General features: G+C 42.7%; 1 long non-coding RNA gene across 1 annotated transcript; it reads left to right on the top strand.

Moving 5' to 3' along the window:
* Positions 1–636: 636 nt before the first annotated feature.
* Positions 637–18,979, top strand: LOC118495785. Its single transcript, XR_004898220.1, has 3 exons — positions 637–726; positions 12,678–12,687; positions 18,969–18,979. It is a non-coding gene; the product is annotated as an uncharacterized LOC118495785 (long non-coding RNA).
* Positions 18,980–23,852: the final 4,873 nt, after the last annotated feature.

The following is a 23,852-nucleotide window of genomic DNA, read 5'->3' as shown; positions in this document are numbered from 1 at the left end:
CACGTTACTGTATTATGTCAACAGGTAATTTCATTTAATATTGTATGTGGCGTTTTCTTTTGCAGGGTGCAAATGTTCCACCAAAACAAGTTCCTTCCCGAGACTATTGAGATAGACAGATATTTATTGTCCCATAAGGGAGATTTCCTTTCACAGTCTCACATGTGTATGGCAGTATACAAGGACAAAGACAACAACAGATAATATAGAGACCGGTATATCGACACAGAAACAACAATGTTTACAGTAGCAGAGCCACCGTCACTGCGTCCAGAGCTTAGCGCCGCCCAAGACCATTGTGATTGGTTTAAAGAAATGCAAACAACCCAGAGAGTTTTTTTTCTCCTATCCCAAAATGTATATGTGCTATAGCCAGACCTTAGTCCACAGCGCTGTGGAGATAGATCTGGCTATGCAAGACAAAGGGGTAGTGGTGGTCTAAAGGTTAAAGAAGCAAGCTTGGGACAGGTAGGTCACCGGTTCAATCCCCAGACCGGCAGGATAAAATCTGGGTGGGAAAAGTGAAAGAGCAGCGCTTGTCTCTCCCTCATTACCACCAATGAGGTGCCCTTGAGCAAGGCCCTTAACCCCAACTCAGTGGCCAGCAGATGAGACTGGTGGTTGTACTGGGCAGCTTCCAGGTATGAATGTGGAACTGTGTGAATGTGACAGGTTGTCGTTGCGAATGACAAATTGTTCTCAATCAACTTACCTGGATAAATAAAGGTTAAAAAAGGGACATTTAGTCTAATCTTCTCCTTTTCCTCTCCGTCGGTCAGTCTGGCGTGCCCGAGGGTCTGTTGATCATCGGCACACACGGGAGACAGGAAACGATGAGGGGGTGGGCGCTAGACGTGATCATTACCAAGCCATCGGGCGAAACCCCTCCCCCCTCCTCCACTGTCTACAAGCTGACGGCCATCGATCTTTCACCTGCTGCTGTAATTATCATCTTGTTAGTGCTGTGTGCTTTACCTCGGCTGCTCTAACTTTCATAACAACGACCTTCATGACAACAATAGCAGAGGATTTCAAGTTGCTAATGGGTGAAAAGACAAAAAGAAAAGGCCAGGAGAGGGAAATTTGACACTGGCTGTCCTTTACCCTGTGCTCAGACAGCAACAACACAGGGTGAAACAATGCAGCCCCCTCATTCATTTCAATGAGCCTGCGTCCTTTAAGCAGAGGATTACGATGCAGAAAATAGGGACGTAAAAATACACTCAACTCAAGATTCGATACTATTCGTGATTTTAAGGTCACGATACGATTTACTCAGGATTTTTTTTTTTAGCAGAATGAGCTACGACCTCATATCTAAACCTGAGAATGTTGGTCGCGGTTTTTGAATGTAAAGGTCGGGATTTCAAGCGTCGCTAACGTTGTGAAACCGTCATAGTTTGGTTAGGTTTAGACACCAAAACTACTTAGTTAAGTTTAGAAAGAGATTGTGGTTTGGATTAATATCAGACGTTACTTCATGTCCCGCACGTGAAGTTAAAAAAAACTGTTCAGTTTTATTTTCAAAAGGGAGTCGAACCCCAGTGTGCTGTTTGTTTCACCCATCCACCACCCCAAATTATCTCCTTATGTGGAAATTTGGCGCTCTTATACTTTGTCGACTTACTTGCTGCTTTGCTCCAATCATAATTAGCTACTGCAGCCACTAGATGGCGCCACCACTATTAACGTAAATATGAGTAGTAATGGCTGCTTGAACAAACGACTTATGGGAGCGTTTTCAGGGGAGGACAGTTTCGATCTGGCAGCAGTTCTGCCCGATTCTTCCCATTCAGGGACAAGTTTGCAAAGTGTCTCAAACCAGACTTCCTGTTTCATATTTGGAACATTTGGGATAGTGTAAATACACAACTCAACAAAATATATAACATAGGTATAGTCGTTTTTAGACATTTTAATGCAGAAATGTTACATATTATCAGGGCTGTAGTCAAGTCCACCATTGTTGAGTCCAAGACCAGTCCAAGACCAGGACTAGTCGCGACTGAGTCAAGACCAAGTCAAAAGATGTTCAAGTCCAAGTCAAGGCCGAGTCCAAATGAGAGACAGTCAAGATCGTAGAAAGAAAGGGTCAAATTAGGCTACATTATTTATTTAAAATATAAAATGGAAATGTTTCTATTCTTGAACTTATTACTTGTCCTAAGAATTCATAGTACAAAGAGCTTGCTGACATCGTGTCTGTGGCCAAAATTAAACTGATTGATACCTGATGATTGAGGTATATGATGCAGCCAGGCGTATCCCAGGCAACCAATCACAAAGCCCGTTCTAGATGGATTTTTAATTAAAATAATAGCGGTTTTCTGAACGAGTGCGCTTCATCAATGGTTTCTTTTTGAAGGAGGAAGTTACTTTAGGATAAAAGCATATAGTGATGGACTCGGTCAAGAGAGACCAATTAGAATATTTGGCCGAGTCCAACGGCCGAGTCCAAGACAAGTCGGGGTCCAAATACCAACGAGTCCAAGACATCAGAAAAGCATCTCGAGTCCAAGCTCAAGTACTACAGTACTACAACTTAACAAGGTGACATATTGTCACCTTCTTAAAATAATGGCCTAAGTCATTTTTTCAGGTTTTTCAGAAAACACAAAAAACTAAACAGCCTTAGGCCATTATACTAAAGGTGTGGAATCACAAGACCTGTTCAACTGAGGATGTAGGCAATTTTACCAGAGGTGGCCAGCACCATGAGGAGATGATTTAGGCAAAGAAATCATTTTTGTCAAAAAATGACTTAGGCCATTATTTTTGGAAGGTGACGATATTGTACCTTTAAAGGTACTCTAAGCGATGTCACGCGTTTTTTAGGCTACAACATTTTTTGTCACATACAGCAAACACCTCCTCACTATCCGCGAGCTGCCGGTCCCCTAAACACACTGTAAAAAAACGTGGTCTCTGTAGACAGCCCAGGCTCCACACACGGCAACAAAAACAAAGTGGTCCAATCTGGACCATGCATACATACACAAACCGTGTTCCAGCGTTCAGCCAATAACGGACAAGAAGGATTTAGGGGGTTGGGGCGGGGGGAGGGGGGGTAGTGCGCTGAAGCAGAGAAGGGAGGGGACGGTATGAGGAGGAGGGAGGAGCGAGCTAGTCTCCGTTTTGTTTGAAAATACTTTGAACGTCAACAAGAAGTAACGTCACCCAACATCGCTTAGAGCACCTTTAAATGGTCGGCGGTGGACGTGTCTCACAGTACGATTTCACCTCCTCTTGTTCCTCTCGTGATTGTCATACTTTGTGTTGAGGAGTCTTTAAGTGAGAGGTAAGATTATAGAAGGAAAACAACTGAAATTTCGAATAAAGATTTTGATCATGAATACAAATATGAACATTTATTGTAATGTAATGTAAAGTGTTAATGCATCATTTCTATATCTCTTCACAGTAAATGCATTCTTTGTACTTTGTTTCAGCCTCTGTCAGTTCGCTCAGATACTTTCCATAGCAGATTCACGTTCATGATTATGTAAATTCAATGAAATTCTTCAATCACGTTTATGTAGTTTCTTTTCCGTCGGCGGCTTTTCACCAGTGTTCTCAGGATAAAGAAGCTTTTATGACTCAGCGCAGGATTAAACAACTCCCTCATGATGGATTTTTTTTTTTTAGTAAATGTCGACTTTTCTCTGCCTAATGTGCTTTACCTTCCTTGACATTGCACCATGGAACCAGTCAGATTGACTTGTGAATCATGTCAAAAAATCCCGCAGATGAAAGACTCCTTTGAAAGCAGCAGTAAAAGAAAATCAAGCCTTTCAGCCCGCGTTTGAACGTCGACGAGGCACTGCCGGATCAAAATCCATTCAAACAATAACATTTTTCCCCTTTTTTTTGATTGTGATTAGGCCTTATTTTTCTGACAGCCACTAAAATAATTGTGAAAGTAATGAGATAGTGGCAGTTTTTTTTTTTCTTCTCACTTTCTCTCTCCTTTCAAAAAATGAAAAGATGATGAAAACATCCGTGACTCCAGGAAAAGAGCGTTGCTGGGTTGGAAAAGGACTTCAAAGGGAATGATAAGCAAATGTAGCCGAGCTTTCGTTCTGAATTAAGTCAACCAGTCACTTTAATCAAATTGTTTTTAGAGGAATCAAACTATAAACACAGAACCAGAGAGAAGAGAAAGATTGATTTTCAGCGCCTCCTCAAACAGCGTTCTGTAACACACCGACAACCACTTCTTCCCATTTATGGTGAATTTTTTTTATGTTTTGACTCTTTCTGTTGACCTCGGGCCCTGTCAATCCCACTTTAACACAAACAACAATAATATGAATTAGACAGAAGGAAGCAGACAGCACTCTCAATTATGCTCTTTTCCCGCTGGCTTGGCATGTTGACGTGATGAACTCCACTGGAGTCATTCCACGTTATGTCACTGTTAGTCGGGATCAACGGAAGTACATTTCCAGGATAAAGCCTGACAGGCTTTGCCCCCCACCTTCCACTCTGCGTGTTGCCGTTCTCAAACTCCCTTCGCTACCGGAAACAACAACAACCTTCGAGCTAGCAAGCTACACGCTGAAAATGGCAAGTTTTGAAGAAAATTTGGACGGTGCAACATGACAGGCGTGCTTGCTTCTTTCAGGGAATGATTGTAAAGATTTACAAAGAATATGTTTTCGGTATTTCCTCTCTAACTGGGACGTTTTGGGACTGATTGGTGGGATTACTGTAGGCGAAGTACACACGGTGATCCACTGGTAAGAGCCAATGAGGTTTAACCACGTATCAGCTAATTTAAATAGCTCACGTTACTGTATGGTGTGAACAGTTAACCTCATTTAATATTGTATGTGGCGTTTTCATTTTCGTTTTCCTTCCACCAAAACAAGTTCCTTATCGAGACTATTTAGCAGAGCCACCGTCGCTGCGTCCAGAGCTTAGCGCCGCACAAGACGATTATGATTGGTTTGATGAAATGCAAACAACCCAGAGGTTTTCTTTCTTATATCCCAGAATGCATCTGTGGTGTAGTCAGACCTTCCTCCACAGCGCTGTGGAGATAGATGCTAGCAGTGCAAGACTACATGACTGGGAACCCTCTCTGGACTTGCATACTGTGATCTGTCTTCACCTTTATCACATCAAGAATGCTTTTATGAATTACGCATACTCATCATCATGTACGAAGTCTGTTGGAGTCCAGATATTTGGATTTAGCTGTTATCTAACTAAAAGGGTAGAGTCTCTGTCTGTCCTTGGATTTTCTCGTCAATCGTTCATCCGATCGGCTTCACACTTGGCTTGGGTGTATTGCTGGGGACCCAGTTTTGGATTCATGTAATATTTTGGCGAAGGTATGATTCACCTCAGTACACTTACATTCCCTTCCCATTATTAACTTTTATTGCCGATCACAGTTATTGTTAGATTGTCAAACGTGTGAAGCAACAGAAGCACCACAAACCAGTAAAAGTACCAAAAGTAAAAGTACTCATTATGCAGAATGACTTATTTCAGGATCATATATATTATATTACTGGATTATAGTTATATTCATGTGTTCATCACTTTAATGTTGCAGCTGGTAAAGGTGGAGCTCAATTTAATGACTTTATATAGTGTTGGCCTGTAGGAACCTGTTGTTCCCCTGAATGAAGCTGAATCACATGGCGTAGGCCACGCCCATTTGGGTGTGGGATTTTTTTGTGTGCTAAATCTACTCTTTCGAAGTCCTCCTGGAGTTTTCGCCAGATCTGCAAGAAACTTGGCATATAGCATCTCCAGATGGACCTGTCAAAAAGTTTTAAATAATTTTTATCGGTTAAAAAAATGTGCAAATTACGAACTAACACATTTTTGTAGCTAGGACCATAACGCAAACTTTTGCATCTCTCGTCCAAAGTTGATGCTATCAACACAAAGCTTCCTGTTTGCCATGTTACTGTGAAGCTTTGGACCAAATTTGGCGAAAATTTGCCTAATCAATAATAATACATTATTGTTTATCAGTTGAACGTACAATATTGGCTTCCAAAATGTAGTGCAGCGGAAGTATAAAGAAGCATAAAATGGAAACCTCAAAATTGTACAGTACTTGAATGTGTTTGAGCGGGGTCAGCCCAATGGTCCCATAGCCATATGTTCCCACATTTCTAAGAATTTTGTTTTTCACTGAAAATTAGGCCCTATGCTCCCACAGCCCTATGTTCCCACATTTCCAAGATTTTTCTTAAAATTAGGTCCTATGTTAGGGTTAGGGTTACATTCCATGTGTAGTTCATTGCTACAGGATAATAGGTTGGGTGTAATTGGCTACCAAATTGGGAGAAAGGGGGATAAAATCTGATACAAATTTATGAAAAAGGAAATGTGGGAACATAGGGCCTAATTTTGAAAAAAATCTTAGAAATGTGGGAACATAGGCACGCTCCCGTTTCATCCACACCCCATGGGGTCTACATCACATTTAAAAACCTATACCTTTTTCACTCGCTTTAAGCTGTTTGGCTTCTGCCAAGTCCTCTCTTTACTTATTTGTAATTCCCTATACTGCTTTTTAACATATTGTTGATTTGATTACTTCTCTTCTAACTTTCAATTTATTTACTTGACTTTGGCTTATCATGTCAGTTTTTTGTATTATTTGTTATGTACCTTTTCTGATGTTGTTTATGTATACTGAGGCAGATCTTAAACCATCTGCCTCGACTGAAAAGCACTATGGGTCAACTTCTGTTGTTTTAAGACTCTGACACACCAACCCGATTATCACCCGTCGGACAGTCTGGGAGGTCGGTGACTGGAGTCTGTTCGGTGTGTTCCGTGCTGCCATCAGTCGGAGGAGCCTTCGGCCTTCATTTTGGCCGATTTCACTTGTTGAATCAGCCAGCGGGCAGTCGGTGGACTCAATGACCTGATTGGTGGAGTGCTAGCCCTTGACTAGTGAATCAGTGCTTCTTCCACAAGAAGAAGCCCGAGAGCTGACAACGCCAGTATCTTCTTATTACTAGCCATCGTATTTTCTTCCATTCAGCGAGTAATGACAACGATCATTTTTGACATTTTTTCTGATGAAAACAATGACTGACGACAGCGTGCTCTGTGTTTACCAGGTCTAGAGAGATGTTCCGCCATTTCCAGTTTTCATTTTTTGGGCGACAATACAGATTAGTGCCGCCTGCTGTTACGGAGACGTAATACATCTTGCACATGCGCAGAACGTACGCTCAAGTCGGCGTCGCTTCCGGTGTTTTTTGAGAGACGGGAGCCGACTGATCAGTCCGACTGCCTTTTCTGCCGACCGTCGGATGTCGGATGTCGGGTTGGTGTGTCAGAGCCTTTAACCCTTGTGTCGACTACGGGTCAAATTGACCCGTTTTTAATTTTTGTTTTATATCAGAAAATATGGGACGTAGAAATAAGCGCTGAAAATGTGTAGAAGAAAAATGTAACAATTTAAAATGTTGGAAAAAGCAAAAACAAACAGAAAAAAAGGCGTCAAAAACGTTGGTTTTTTCAAGGTTGACAGGAAGACAACACAAATGTGCTATAGGCTATAAATAAAGACTTGACTTCATTAGCAAATCAAATTACTTTTCATTCACTCAAACTTGTTTTTTGGTAAAGTGACAGCCTTTTCATGTTTAAATGTATTTAAATGAGTACCTATTTTACTGCATGCAATTTTAAAGTACAATTGAGTCATACATTAAATGTGTTAAAAGATACGTAGGCAAATTCATTTTGGACAGTTCTTGTTGCAATTTACAGATGTGTAGGAAACGTGAAAACATATTTCATTTTTCTTACTGTATTATCAAAAAAAATAAGGCAATAGAAGTTAATAAGCTTTTCTCTTTTCAGGTGTGTTCAAAATGAACATGAAGGTAATTTTAGAGGTAGTGCAATTTCATAATAAGTCATCCAACATACAGCTTCTTATGCTCTTAATACCTGAACAAATATGTCTTGCACCTAGTGCAACCATATTTTTTAGGGGGAAAATAGAAAGTCAAACTCACAAAATAACCTCAAACTGCAGGAGGGATAAGGAGTGCTTCAGAAACACATGGTGGGCAGTCGAAATAGATGATCGTTTCTCTTGAAAACAGCTGGATTTGATGCAACGGCGGCCGCTCCTCGCTTTGCCATCGGGCATGAAGCAAAGAGAAAACGGAGCAGATGAGCTGCGAAAACACAAGCCAAAATCTGTCTGTGAGAAAGGCAAACTGATGGCCGAGCATTAGTCTGCTTCCATCCGAGCCGGTTAACCGGAGAGCTGCCATTACTCATGTCCTAACAGCCTGTAATGGAATTTTCCTCGGATGAGCAAAAGGTTGTCAAGCCACTCGCCGCAGATCAGAGAAGCAGCTCAGCGGACTGGAAGCCCAACAGGAAGAGATGGGTCTGGAGAACACACACACACACACACACACACACACACACACAGGGCTCAAAACCACTTGTTTCCATTAATTACATGAGAGCGTTAAGGACACAGACTGTCGTTAGCAACTGTTTTTACTCTTGAAAGTGAATCTCTTTATTCATAACACCAGATTCTGCATTACTGTCTACACAATTAATGCAAATCACTGCTTTCAAACCTTGTTGGCTTGTGAGGCGATGCCTACTTGTGATTCCCATGTGATTCCTCATCACGGGATATCATTTGGACATGATAAACTTGTGATTCTACGTCCTCTGATTCTGACATTTGAAGCCAAAAGAGGTGAAAGTATTCTGTCATTTTCAGGATTCAGGAACAGAAAAATACTTTGCACATAACGTGAGACGGGTTCGTTGGAGAGGGACAAGCATAGGCGTTGATTTCGGTGGGGACGGTGGGTACGCGTACCGATCAGATTTCGTCATGAGTCATCACGAAAGTCACCCACCACTTTTTTTGAAAACCTCAAGCTCAATTTAGTTAAAAAAAAATAAAGTTCATAACACATAATTCTTGAGCGACAGATGCCAACAAATCCACAAAAATCTCTATCCCCACAGGGCAGGCACAGACACAGCCACTCTGCTGCTGCGCTGGCTGCACACTTCTCTGTTCACAACACTACAACAACTTTTTTTTTTGGGAAAACTTAAGGCTTTCTTCTTCATAAAACGTGTCAGACATCATCACATTTGTTTATACATTTTTATTCATTTACATTAGTAAACTACAGGACAGCGTCTTTGAAAACATGACCTGCACGAAAGAGAAAAAAAAAATGAATGCGTCATTGTACCCAGCACTTCTGAAAATGCACTACCAAATGAGTCTCTGTCCCCAGCACATTTCAAACCAAACTGACAGCCATAGGGACGAGTAGGTCAAAAGTTGCAAAGAAACTCCCGCACACTCTAAATTGCAAAGATAATTTTAATAGCTGGCAATGTTTCGGTAACTAGACCTTTATCAGGCAAAATAATAATTCAAGAAAAATGTATTTTGTTTAACGGACCTATTTTATTTTCCTTCTTTTATTTCTTTAATCATCTCATGACTGCTCAGATTTAATTCGTGGCACTTTTGCAGCTCCCAGTTTGGAAGCAACTTTCACGGGTATTTATTCAAATGTAGCTATTTCTCTGCGTTTTGGCCTTTCGTCCACACAAACTGCATTTTAGGTAATGGAAAATGAATCGTTTTGGAAAACTCCATTCAGGGTGAAGATGTTCTGAAACGGTTTTAAATCATGTTTGTTAGTTCCTTATGTCTGTTGTCCTGTAATCTATATGCTTGACGTTCCACTTCCAGGATTGCTCCGTTGCCGCCAGACAAAATCCGCCGGATTTCACTCATTTAGGCCGGATATCTGTTGCCTTGGGCTTCCTTTGTGTTGGTGTTCTAAACTCTGGTAGATTTCTGAGGACTATGGTTAACTCCAATCTGAGTTTTCTGTTGCACGACTAAAACAACTTTTGAACGTACACGTGTTCCACCAAAACAAGTTCCTTCCCGAGGCTATTTTGCAGCGACACCGCAGCTTTTCTCCGGTGCTTAGACTCTCCTCCAGCGCGCTTTGGAGGAGGGTCTGGCAAAGCGAGACTAGTTGTCCTGTAATGTTCTTAACTCTTTGGTGAAGCCGAAGACCATTTAACAAATTGCAACCAATAATGATTTTATCTAACTTAACTGAAGGCTGAAAGATTATTGCGAGGAGAACCCCCATAATTGAGTCGTCGCTCTCAACCTGAAAAAAAAGAAAATTAAGGTAATCCGTCAACGGTCATTCAAAGGATTTTGTATAATTTAATGGGTTATTTAACATTAATAACACTTAGTAACTTTGTAAGCCATGCACAAAGGTAATTCAAACCTTATAATACATACGTGCCTTCAGGGATTCACCCATTAAGAAATGACACTGACCCATACTATGACATTTAATGTTGATTTAATGGAGAAATTAAGACTTGATACGAGATAAAATACACATTTTGGATCATACATTGGAATCAATTACTCACAAAGATGCATAGTTATGACCAAAGAGGTATTTTTTGCAGGATTAAAAAGTATTTTATCTTAATGATTGACAGCTCTAGTTTAAAACTATGAGATGCTTTGAAATATATCTTTAATGTTTGGTCCTTTAAACTGGAGATTTTTCTGTGTACAACATGTAGAGTTGTTCACTGTTTGCAGAGTAAATTTACCCAGCAGCTGCGGGGTCAAAGGTCAGAGGGACAGTACCAGCAGCGGGTAGCTGGTTCAGCATGGCGGCCGACTCGTTGGCCTTTGCTTATATCAAACACTTCACCCTTCTGATCTCTGTGAGCGTCACGCTGACATTCAGGCTAATTCCCTTTCATTTAAAAAGCAGACACTTTATCACTGGAGCACCTCGTGGTGGTGAGTGATTACTGATGTCATCCTGACTCACAGTTAACCCGGCTCACCGCGTAGGGATGACTCACAGCGCCGGTACATCTCACAGCGCCGGTACATGTTGTCATTAAAACACAGTGTGAGCTGATATTAAGGAAACGTGGAGGATGCACATGTTGAGGAGCCCTGCAGGGAAGAGGAGCGACGGTCACAATCCACCCGCTGGAACAATGAAAATGTGGAGATTCACAGGGATTAACAGCAGAAGTTGGATGTTTCTGATACACTCTCGGGTCTTGAGAAGTCTTGGATGGACGTGAAACCCTCCTGGTTGAATCATCCGTACAAAAGACGGAACAACTGTGTTAGAAAGTGTGAGTTCTTGTTTTTACGTTACAAGAATCAATTGACATGAACAATTAAAGCAGCAAAGTTGAAACTAAAGGCCCGATTGAGCTGACGCACAAGCAGTTGCATACTGGGAAAGTGTTTGCATGTGCCCAAGACAACGCGCGCAACATCGTGCGTGGCTGCGCGACCGGTACAAGTCGGCAGCTGTCCACAGATATTTAGAAATGATGTTCGGGTTCGGGTCGGGCACGGTCACATCAGTGCGATAAGGCATTGAACATTTTAAATTTAAAACAGCTTATTACATGCACTTGTTGCCCCGTGTGCGCTGATGTGCTCATCTGTTGACATTTCCGAATGCCTTCCTACAGTTGCTTAATAAAAGCTTTCCACACAAACAAACGTACATGTGTCATTAGTATGAGAAAAAAAATGAGATTTCAACTGTGTCGGGCTCGGACATAAATATCTTAATGCCTGTCGGGCTCGGGTCGGGTTCGGTTACTGCTCTGTCGGACGCGGGCCGGGTTCGGACAGAAAAATGCGGCCCGAGCCTCACTCTAATGTGCGAGCCTCCCGGATGGGTGAGCTGAAACTCTTATTGCCTGGTTGTCGGTTCACGAGTCGGCTATCGGGCCGAAAATAAATCTAAATTAGCATCACTAATTTCTTGTATTGAACAAAAATGAAGTCTTGCTGAGAAACATAATTGTCAGGGATAGAAATACTATAATAGACTCAGCAGTTGCTCCCATTCTGCCACTCTCAAAATGTAATAATATGGAACATGAATATAGATGTGATCTAATGATGATAATAACGATGATGGTGATAATAGTGTTGTCTCCTCAAAAGTGTTTTGGTGTTGAAACTGATAATCAGATCCTCTGAGAGAAGGGAAATAATGGTGAAACGATGCAGAGCGCAGGGGCATAGTGAGTTGAAATGCACCTTTAAGCCGCCCCCCTTTTATTCCGAGCCATTTCCTATTGACAGCCTGCTGGGACTCTGAATTGAAAGGGCATGATCTTTTCTGAAGGCAGACAGGGGATTGTACAGACACTATTTTCAGAACCACATCAAGCCAATTAGCACAGCAGCAGCTAAGCTGGTGCATGCTGGGAGCCTGCGTATGTATAAGTATGAGGATGTGTGTGTGTGTGTGTGTGTGTGTGTGTGTGTGTGTGTGTGTGTGTGTGTGCGTGCATCTGTTTTATGTAAGCTGAGCCATATGTTCACATTCCGACTGTATGTGGTCGCGCACTGTGCCGCATGTCTCCACGCAGCCATGCGGAGGGTAAAATTATCCCGGGCTTGTTAGCTAAAGCGTCCCAAGCGACTGCTAATTAGCACATAATAGGACAGGCGCGTCCGCCACAGAGGGGCCTGTAATTTAAGAATAAAGTTCATTTTCCTTGCAGAGACATTCCTAGCAGCCGTGACCAGGCAAATAGAGGCAGCCTCCTCTCCATTAGCATCACTCTTCAGCCGTGAACCGTCAAGTTATTATCAGCTAAAAAAAAGTGCTGTTTTCGCTACTGTACGTAGAGCACAAGAGGGATAAATCTCAAGGCGCCTAAGTATTGTTTTCCAGCTCATTTTGGTCTAATTTGTCAGTTTTCTATGAGAGGAAAGTAGTGGTTTCTCCAGCCCTGTAATCTGACGTTTTAGTTTAGCGCAGAAACTTCAGGGGTGGCTCTGCCGCCGGAGCAAGCAGGAAACTGGAAATGTCACTGTGTTGAAGGTGTGAGAGCGCGAGCAGCAGCTGGAAATAGAAAGAAGATGAATCACATTCGGTTTGTTCTGTAATTGCAGGCTTCACGTTTGCAGCGAGAGACAGAGAGGAGAAGCCGCGTCGTCGAGCCATCTGGAGCTCCAGCTATCGGCTTCTGTGGGAGGACTGGGAAAACCTCATGATATCAACATTCACCTTTCCAAAATTAATCAACGCCAGCAGAAACATATAACAGTGTTATAAGTTATAATAACACCTTTAATGAAGGAACAACTACATGTTGTTTCAATTAATGTCAGACTTATCTGGAGGGGTTTGTACAGCTTTATTGTCATTATAGAATAGCCTGGTTTGCAGGCTCCAGGCTCGCACAAACACACAGAATAAAATAAAAGAATAAAATACGACATATAAGGATATAAATGTAGCACTCAAGGAAGTAAAAGTAAAACTAATATGTATGTATTAGGGCTGTCATTATGGATTTAGGCCTCGGGCCGCTCCGTAGTTTGGGAAATCCGGAAGCGATGCAGCAGTAACGTTGTGGATGGGGGAGCGTGCCTATGTTCCCACACCCCTATGTTCCCACAGCCCTATGTTCCCACACCCCTATGTTCCCACACCCCTATGTTCCCACAGCCCTATGTTCCCACACCCCTATGTTCCCACAGCCCTATGTTCCCACAGCCCTATGTTCCCACAGCCCAATGTTCCCACAGCCCAATGTTCCCACAGCCCTATGTTCCCACATTTCTAAGATTTTTTTCAAAATTAGGTCCTATGTTCCCACATTTCCTTTTTCATAAATTTGTATCAGATTTTATCCCCCTAACCCTAAAAATGTTGTGGGAGGATAGGGCTTAAATTGAAGGGAAATGTAGGAACACAAGACCTTATTTTGAAAATGTCCTAGAAATATGGGAACATAGGACCTAATTTTAAGAAAAATCTTAGAAATGTGGGAACATAGGGCTGTGGGAACATAATTAATGTCAAACTTATCTGAAGAGGTTTGTACAGCTTTAAAGATGACATGACAATACAGAGGTGCACAATTAAATTCAGTGGTAGCCGCCTCCAGGCTTACACAAACTGTATAAACATATATTTAGAATTAAATAAAAAAAAACATTAGACAGAAATAAATAAAAGAAGCACTAAAGGAAGAAATGAAAAAGGGAACTAATATGTATGTATTAGGGCTGTCAAAATGTACGTGAGTTAACGCAAATTCCTTTGGATGCCACTAATTTTTTTGGGAAATCCGGAAGCGATGCAGCAGTAACAGTAAATTCTGTAACTATTTGAACTACATTTGGTTGGAAACCTGCGTGGCAGAGAAAGACACTGACCCCGTGTGAAGGTTGAGGGTCTGATTCCCTCCTGAATTGAAATTTGCTTCCATTTGTTTCCTGCTAATCGACAGCTGATATTTAATAAATGTGCAGAAACTGTAAACTAACGACAGAAGACGGAGGGAGCCGTTGACGTCCGCAGACAGCCGATCGATCAGAGAGCCGGGGAGTCTCACTTCCACTCGGCCCGCCCACTTTAACCTTTACCGCTAACTGGCCGACAGGTCCATCAATCAGCGGGACTGACAGCTGCAGCGGCCGCACATCCGGCAGGTCGATGGCATGGATTTTTTCTCCTCTCAGATACAGATATTATGACATCTGATGGCGACGGCGGTTCATATTCTCCTATCTGAGAGAAGCACACGCAGAGTGAAGAGAGTATAAAGATCAATCTGTGTATCTGCTGCAGGGAAAGGCCCACAAATTACATTTTCTCAGTCATTACCTTAAACTATAGCTCAATATCTCAAACCTCTAAACACAAAATGAAAAAAGCGTTAATGATTTTGTCAAAATTCCAAAAAATATGGGCGACTGGGTAACTCATCTGGTAGGGCAGGCGCCCATATATAGAGGTTTACTCCTTGACGCAGCGGCCGCAGGTTCAACTCCGCCTTGCGGCCCTTAGCTGCATGGCATTCCCTCCCCCTCTCTCCCCTTTCATGACTTCAACTGTCCTATAAAATAAAAGCCTAAAAAAGCAAATTCTCAAAAAGACTCTTTGCTTCAAAATAATGCACACAGCTATCATATAAATATCTCTTACACAGCATCAAGTAAACACTGCTGGGATACTTTTAAAACACTGCCATCAAAATACTACGTTATAGATGTTTTGGCTCAATGACCGAATATCCGAATGTTCAAATGTTCTTAATTTCCTGTTTTTTTAATTTTGCCCCTCATGTATTTTAGGCTTTTAGGTAATGTTTTCTCTCTTTGTGTTTAATGTTTTTATTGTAAAGCACTTTTTAACTGTGTTTTGAAAGGTGCTATACAAATAGTTTATTCTTCCTATTACATTTCTTCACATGAATGCAAATTAGTAATTACCTCCCTTGGACTTACCACAGCAGCACTGAAGTTAAAGTCTGTCGAGTCTAATCCGGTCAATTAGTGGGTGTTCTGGCTATTTTACATATTCAAACGTATAAAGTTGTGTAGAAATTGTTTCCTTTTTCTCCTTTTTTTATAGGGGGGGCAGAGGTTAGTGTCCCAAAAGTTTATGGTGCAGCAGAGTATCATAAATATTGCATTGACACATATACATTGAAACATATCCTGTTTTTATCTGGGCTGCCTGTTTATTTTATTGGTTTTTAATTTCTTAAATATTATAATATTTTAATTTTGCCCTTTATGTATTTTAGGCTTATCGTTTATTTTATTCTCTTTGTTTATAATGTGTTCTGTTGTTATTGTAAAGCACTATTTTAACCGTGTTTTGAAAAGTGCTATAAAATATAAAGTTTATTATTTCTTTTACATTTCTTCACATTCACGCAAGTTAGTTATTACTGCCCTTGGATTTTGTGTAAACTTACCACAGCAGCACTGAAGTTTAAGTTTGTCAAGTCTAGTCTGGTCAATTAGTGGTCTTTGTTTAGGTATTGATGTGTTTAAAAATACTGAACTTAATCCATCAATATTAATAATCCTGGGTTCCTAAAAGGGGAGCGAGCCTATGTTCCCAAAGCCCTATGTTCCCACATTTCTAAGATTTTTTTTCCAAAATTAGGTCCTATGTTCCCACATTTCCTTTTTCATAAATTTGTATCAGATTTTATCCCCCTAACCCCTAACCCTAAAAAATGTTGTGGGAGGATAGGGCTTAAATTGAAGGGAAATGTAGGAACATGAGACCTAATTTTGAAAATGTCCTAGAAATGTGGGAACATAGGGCTGTGGGAACATAGGGCTGACCCCCTAAAAGTTATCAGAAGTAGAAGTTTGTTCACGGTTGATGTCGGTGAAGTTGGTGAGTGTCTGCACTGTAAACTGTGAAGCAAACAGAGCTGTGAGCAGCAACACCTCGCCTCGCCGCTCTCCGTACGGCTGCGTCTGACTGTAGGGAATCATTATGAGCCATCTGAGGATGTTTATTAATGACCCTGGCATGGCGGGAGGTGGCTGCCATGCTGTTAATGCCATTCACTGGCACACAGCGAACCGTGGCAGCGCACAAAGAGAGGCAGCGAGGCAGAGGACAAGGCGCCTGGTGGACATCCATATTAATGCCAAGCGTAGCCTGTGTTCTGCTGCCATGAGCCCCAGCTGAAGTCCAGACAGAGCAGCCTGATCCCTCAGGACGCGCTCCTTTATCTTCATACCAGCACATCCGTTCCAGCCCAAACTGTCACCAGACGTCTCGAATGATGTCTAGGGATGTCCTCAAAATGTCTTCAGATGCCTTCTGATGTTCCAAGAAGATGCTGAGACTTGAGAGCAAAAAAGTTTGGAAGAGAAGATTAAACTTCGCTTTGAACATCAGAATGTAGAGTCAAAGATGAAGTTTGGTGCATCAAATAGTGAATATATTCCTTAATTTTGATAATGTTTGTCCTTGTCCCTTCATCCTTTTTTTGTGTGCAGTTGTGATGCTGCGTCGGACGTTGTTTCGGCAACCCTGCTCAGCTGTGGCTGCTTTCAGTCAGCTGCACAAACTCTACACCACACTGTAGAAGTTCTGTCAGATTGTGAACGATCTGATCAACATGAGCGACTTAAATTTCAAGCAGGTTTGAATTAAAGTCAAAATTAAAGTTATGTAACCTGACACCCCAGATAGTTTGTTAAACAGAAGTATCTGAGAAGCCGTCATTGGAAACCGTTTGGAAAAGGGCAGGCACTTTAAAAAAAAAAAAAAACCTGGCAGGGGATTGGATGAACCATCTCTCTATCTATGGGGTCAGCCCTATGGTCCCACAGTCCTATGTTACCACATTTCTAGGATTTTTCTTAAAATTAGGCCCTATGCCCCCTGCCCGCTGTTATGGGAGGTGATCCACAAAAGCCTATATTTGGTCGGAGCAGAGGGTTTATTTTTTCGAAACAAAGGGACGTCGGACTAGTGGGCTGTAGGACCAAAGGGAATTTTTCAGATTATTGAGAGGTCGGAATAATGGAGCGTCGGAGAAATGGGCAGTCCCCCTCTGGGAGATCACTAACGTTTACGAATTTTACACTAACACACCAGGAAGTAAAATGGCCTAAATGAAGGTAAATACTTAGGAATTATTTGGTTATTTTCTGTAGAAAATTAACATTTATCTGTTTTGCTTTGTTTTAGAAGCCTAAGGTAATTCCAAAAAATGCGTACAATGTTTGAAAAACAAGAATGTATTGAATTGTCGCCTGTGAATTTAGTCTGTGATGCTGTGATGTGATTTTCATGTCGTAACAACAAAGGTCAGACAGAATCGGTTTCACGTTCTCTCTAATGAGTGAAATGACTTCAAAGCAGCTCTAATCCTAATCTGGTTCTCAGGAAGATCCTCTTTGTGCTGACTTTGACCCTCTGTCACACCGCTCATTTTCAAATCCACTTTTCTGACGCAAACGGGATGAAACGCCTGAACAACTCTGCCGGCTGAACATGTGAAAACCTTACATGCACAGCGGGGGATTTATTCACTGAGAAGCACCTGCATTTTGCCACCTTTGCATGTTATTGATTTCACCAAAGGCAGCGCTTTGCTGAACAGGTAACGTAGCAGGGAGAGCTGCTGCTTGAGCAGAGGCCATCTCTCCGTAGGAATATTTAAACATGCAGCCGTTGGGACACATAATGAGACTGTGATCAGATCTGTACATGGTGCACGTTACGAAACCGAAACATAGGAATCTGTGTGTGGGAGGAGAACACGTTCTGCCGTCCTCCAGGGTTTCCTTTCATGATCCTCCACTCTCACCAATGCCCAAGGGGACGATGAAGCACCGGTACTACTGCTCCACGCCACACACTGACACACAAACACACACACGCAAATACACACAGCAGAGTAAGGACATCGCTGCGAGGCCTTGAAGCTTTTCTCTCGCCGCACCTGTGTCTCTCGGCATCACTTTATCAGGTCGCTTATTGAAGAAAAGGACCCGTCAGATGTCAGCGCACAACACGCAAGCACGCAAACACACACACAAAGGGTTTATATCTGCACCATTCATGGGCAGTTGTGGCTGAGGTGGTAAGAGCAATCACCTACTGATACGAAGGTAGGTGGTTTGATCCCTGGCCCTGCAGCTCCATGCCGAAGTGTCCTTGGGCAAGACGCTGAACCCTGAATTGCTCCCGACTGCATCGGAGTGTAAGGGTGTTTTCACACCTACCTCATTTGGTCTTGACTTTTCAGTTTGATCCGAACCAAAATTAGAGGTGTGAAACCCCCCCCGGACCACGGTCCGGATCAAAAGACCAAATTTTGGTCCGATAAAAAGAGGTGGTCTCGGTTCGTTTATAGTGTGAAAGCATTTTTTGCGATGGTTCGGACTTTCGGACCAAATACAAGAAGCTCTGGCAGGCTCCGGGGAATAGCTCCTTTAAGGAATAGCTCGGTGCTTAGTGTGTAGGCTACATGAGAGAGTGACGGTGAATGCGCTCAGAGCAGACAGCTGTCGGCTATCAGAGCAGAGAATACATCAGCAGTTTATTTGTTAAGTGGCAGTAAATGTACAGTGTAGGTTTCTGTTTGTCTCTGAATAAATTCTCCAGAAAGTAAGTTCTACAAATACGAGAGGACGGGGAAGCCCGTCTACAAACCAATCAATTAGATGTATCAGGAGACGCAGCTCACGTATGTGATGACGGCAGGACGTAGTTTTGTCACGTATAGGTCTTTAGTGCACTTGCATAACTGCAGTGTGAAACCAAAACTTATTGGATCAAATTTATACAATGTAACAAAAACATGAACTTTGGTCCGGACCTTGGTTCGGACTTTAGGTGTGAAAATGCCCTAAATGTGTGTGAATGTTCATCTAATGAGCAGGTGGCACCTTGTACGGCAGTCTCGGCCACAGTGTGTGAATGGTGAATGGTTCCTGTACTATGTAAAAGTGCTTTGAGTAGTCGTTAAGACTAGAAAAGCACTATATAAAAACAGTCCATTTACATTTACATTCAATCAAACGGAAATATTGTAGCACATGTACTTGTTCCCCAACATTCAGCCAGACATATTTGGTGTGTTTGGAAACTTTAAGATGTCCTCCACACTTTTAAAATAAAGCTGTGTGGGTTTGAAACAGCGTTTGGCTAAACAACATAAGATTGTTATGATGAGGCCTCTGGTGGAATCAGCGGGGATAAGGAGGTTAAATAGATTTTCAGCTCCGTGCTTCCTGGAAAACATTTCACAAACACATTTTGGCTCGACGTACAATCTGAAGATCTCACCACCACACATTGCCAGTCCTGCAAGAAAACCTCGCCGCGGCCAAAAAAACACTGAATATTCCAGATCTACTTCCTGTGGTGCGTCTGCAGGCTGCTGTTCCCTGTTAACTCCAACTCCACAATAAGAAGAAGAGGAGAAACAACAGGCAGCGGGAGTCTTTATCGACTTCACACAGGGACACAACAAAGCCGGGGGTTCAGAGGCCACGAATGGGTCAGGGATGGGGTACCAAAAAAAACAAAAAAAACCATCATACACTGCTGAATAAATGAAGAAAGGTCAACGCCGCTCCGTGACCTGGCCGACAAACTACTCATCAGCCGCCACCACAGAGGGAGAAAAGAAAACTTCCAAAAGAAATAACCTGAAGCAGTTTGTGTTCGAACAAACACACAAACACACACACACACACACACACACACACACACACACACAGACACTTCCTTAATCTCCATCTGAATGTGCCCTTTGAGGATGAAGGTTAAAAGTGTTGTGCTCTGACATCTGATTGGTCCTTTCCTTCAATAAGCGACCTGATAAAGTGACAGCAAGAGAAAAAGCTTCAAGGCCTCGCAGCGATTTCCTTTCTCTGCGTGTTCCTTTCTTCCTGTGTTTGCATTTGTGCGTGTGTGTGTGTGTGTGTGTGTGTGTGTGTGTGGTGAATGCGCAGTGGATATGACACATGCCTTTGGTATGAGAGATCTGTGTTCAATTCCCACTGCATACATCAACCAATGTGTCCCTGAGAAAGACACTTAACCCCTCGTTACTCCAGAGGCGTGTGGCCTCTGATATATTGTAATATAATGTAAAATAATAATATAATTGTAAGTCGCTTTGGATAAAAGCGGCAGCTAAACGACATGTAATGTAATGTGTGGCGTGGAGCAGCAACGGCGGTGCTTCATCGTCACCTTGGGCATTGGTGAGAGTGGAGGATCATGAGTTCCTGTAGACCAGGGGTCACCAACCTTTTAGAAACTGAGAGCTACTTCATGGGTACTGAGTCATACGAAGGGCTACCAGTTTGATACGCTCTTCTGAAATAACAAATTTGCTCAGTTTGCCTTTAGTTATATATGATTATTAATGATTAATGCTACTCATCTATGTGAAGACACTGATTACGTTAATGATTTCTCACAATAATTATCAACAATGACTTAACAAGGTGGGAAACAGATAATATCAATATTCAATTGTTATTTTTAGAACAGGCCTGAGGGCTACTCATGTGGTCCTTGGGAGCTACCTGGTGCCTGCGGGCACCGTGTTGGTGACCCCTGCTGTAGACTATTGAAGAAAGCGAAGATGCTGACAAAGTTATTTTATTAGGAAATCATCTATAGGCAGGAAGAAGGTATCTGCCACACACACACGTGACGCAGGCTGTTCTCATGAACCATTCGTACATATCGCTACAAAAAGTAATGCACTTTAATTGGTATGTGTTCCACGTTTATTTTTACATTTATTACTGTCAGCAGCACACTGACTGCTGCTGTATAAGAGCGTGAAGATCCTCGTAGGGAGGAGGTTGTGGGGGGATGTTTGGCTCTTAAAACACAGGGCTTTCAAGAGGGGGGAGCAGAGTTCATGTCCTGGAAGAAGTTAAGGAGAAAACACAAGACTTTCACCCAGGAAACAGGTGTTCATGTCCTGAAGAAGTTAAGGAGAAAACACAAGACTTTCACCAGGAAACAGGTGTTCATGTCCTGAAGAAGTTAAGGAGAAAACACAAGACTTTCACCAGGAAACAGGTGTTCATGTCCTGAAGAAGTTAAGGAGAAAACACAAGACTTTCACCCAGGAAACAGGTGTTCATGTCCTGAAGAAGTTAAGGAGAAAACACAAGACTTTCACCAGGAAACAGGTGTTCATGTCCTGAAGAAGTTAAGGAGAAAACACAAGACTTTCACCCAGGAAACAGGTGTTCATGTCCTGAAGAAGTTAAGGAGAAAACACAAGACTTTCACCAGGAAACAGGTGTTCATGTCCTGAAGAAGTTAAGGAGAAAACACAAGACTTTCACCAGGAAACAGGTGTTCATGTCCTGGGAGAACTACTTAAGGGGACCGGTGTTTTAACCCAAATGTTTGAAGGTGATCGTTAAATTTCTCTGCTAAACTTTACTATGTGACCTATTATTTTGTTATGTGACCGGTAGGCGGTCGCTGTTGTGCATAAGTCTTTGTACGATATCCTACAAAACCGTTCATGAGAACCAGAAACCAGGTTTTTGTTGATCAATGGTGCGATCACTTCCTGCTGCCTCAAGATAGAAATACTCCCAGAATGCACCTGAACACACCTCCCTGTAAGACCAGCACGCCCATGGGCGCACAGATGGGTGCAGGTGCATTTGTTATTTAAGCGACGTGGGCGCTGGACGGGAAATTGACAACTGCATTGGTCTTAAACTAGCAAAGACACCTGCGTCGGGCTCTGCGCTGCGCCGGGTGCAAGATAGTGCCCTAAATGTGTTTTTGTTATGTAGTTTCTGGGTTTTTCAGATGTAGTATAACGCCCTCTTTAAATGAATACGCTCGCGGGTGAAAAAACCAAAATATTTTATCAGATGTGCCTTTCGTTTAGACGGCGACGGCATTTTTGGGGCTTAAAAACGCAAAAAAGTGAAACCTCCAGAGTGGAAATCTTAAAAACGCTCCAACCGTCTAAAGACTAAAAACGCACTGTGCCGTGTGTGTGTGTGTGTGTGTGTGCCGTGTGTGTGCCGTGTGTGTGTGCCTTGTGTGTGTGCCGTGTGTGTGTGTGTGCCGTGTGTGTTAGAGCTGAAGATCTTTGCCCGAACCCGACGGGACCCGATGGGTTCCGTCGGGTTCGGTCTTAATTTCTATCATGTTACACGGGCTCGGGCCGGCCTCGGGCTTGCGCTCCTGGTTGCACAGTAAACGAGCGGTCAGGTGACGCGTTTCGATTGGCGTGTAAATGGATGCTGAGGAGGTGAAACGGAGACTGGCTTCTGGAGGACTTATTTCATTTCTTTGTTCCAACTTCCAACTGGCCGTTAGTCATGAATAAATTATGTTAAAAAATGTATAAATTACTCATTCTTGACAGAAAACAGCTGTGTGCGTGCAGCGCAGTCTCTTTTTTCTTTCTCTCCCTTTTCCGCCGAGTGGTGCGTGTGCCCGCATGCGGTGTGAAGAGCTATTTTCCGACATGCACTCTAATCACTGCTGATAGACGGCCTTTTGTTCAGTCGGGCTGTAAACGGGTTCGGGCTTTTAAAAATCTGTCAATCAAAATGTACTGGTTTTCTTCGGGCTCGGGCCAAATTCTGTCGGGCTCGGGCCTTGTCGGGCCGAACTTTTAAGGCCCGATTACAGCGCTAGTGTGTGTGTGCCTTGTGTTTGTGTGCCATGTGTGTGCGCCTCATGTGTGTGTCTGTGTGTGCATTGTTTGGAGCAATAACTCCACCTCCTCGTCTGTCCAGACAAAATTGTCAGCTTTTGTTGTTCGCTTCGCGCTGCTAGGGAGAGGAGAGGGAGAGAGGAGGAGGAGAGGGAGACAAGTAGAAGGAAAGTTCTATGCAAGCGCGCAGACTTGGTGGCTCGCATTTCACACACTTTTGCGTCGCCATATGCACGCAGATTTCCCCCCCATAACGCTCGTCTAAACGCGGAATAAAAAGTGAGAACGCAACGCCACTTTTGCGTTTTCTCTTCAGATCGTTTCCGTCTAAACATAGCCTAAGTGTGGTTTTGACACGGTTTCTGGGTTTTCGACTGTGTAAATGTGGTTTAACTGTTTTCTGGTATCTATCTCTAACAGAAAGCAGTCTTTTTGGTTCTTTTTTTGAATTGGACTTGTGCACTCTGAGTGTGTTCAAATGTTCCAGGTGTGAACGGTCGTTTCCATGCTGCCGTTGAGTTTTATCGGCACGTTTTATTGTCTCTGGAGAGAAGAGGAGCCTCTCGGCAGATCTGGTGGCTCCAGACTGAGAGGCTTTATTAGCGATAAGGGGGAAGTTCTGCTCTTATTAAAACAGTTTGAGACTCAGAGAGCTGCCAGAGTGATGAAAACGCTGCAGGGGAAGGGGAAACCAGAGAGGTCCTCCAAAAATATTTAATTGGTATTTTCTCTCTTTCTCTCAATCTTTTTCTGCTTCACCGGCTCTTTAAGACACAAAGTACTCGACATCACTGACTGCTGCACAACACGCTTGGGTCTGTGTG

Source organism: Sander lucioperca, chromosome 1 (assembly GCF_008315115.2).
Source record: "Sander lucioperca isolate FBNREF2018 chromosome 1, SLUC_FBN_1.2, whole genome shotgun sequence".
In the NCBI taxonomy this organism is placed as follows: domain Eukaryota; kingdom Metazoa; phylum Chordata; class Actinopteri; order Perciformes; family Percidae; genus Sander; species Sander lucioperca.
The sequence above is the reverse complement of the archived record's forward strand: the minus strand, read 5'-3'. Positions and strand labels throughout refer to the sequence as shown.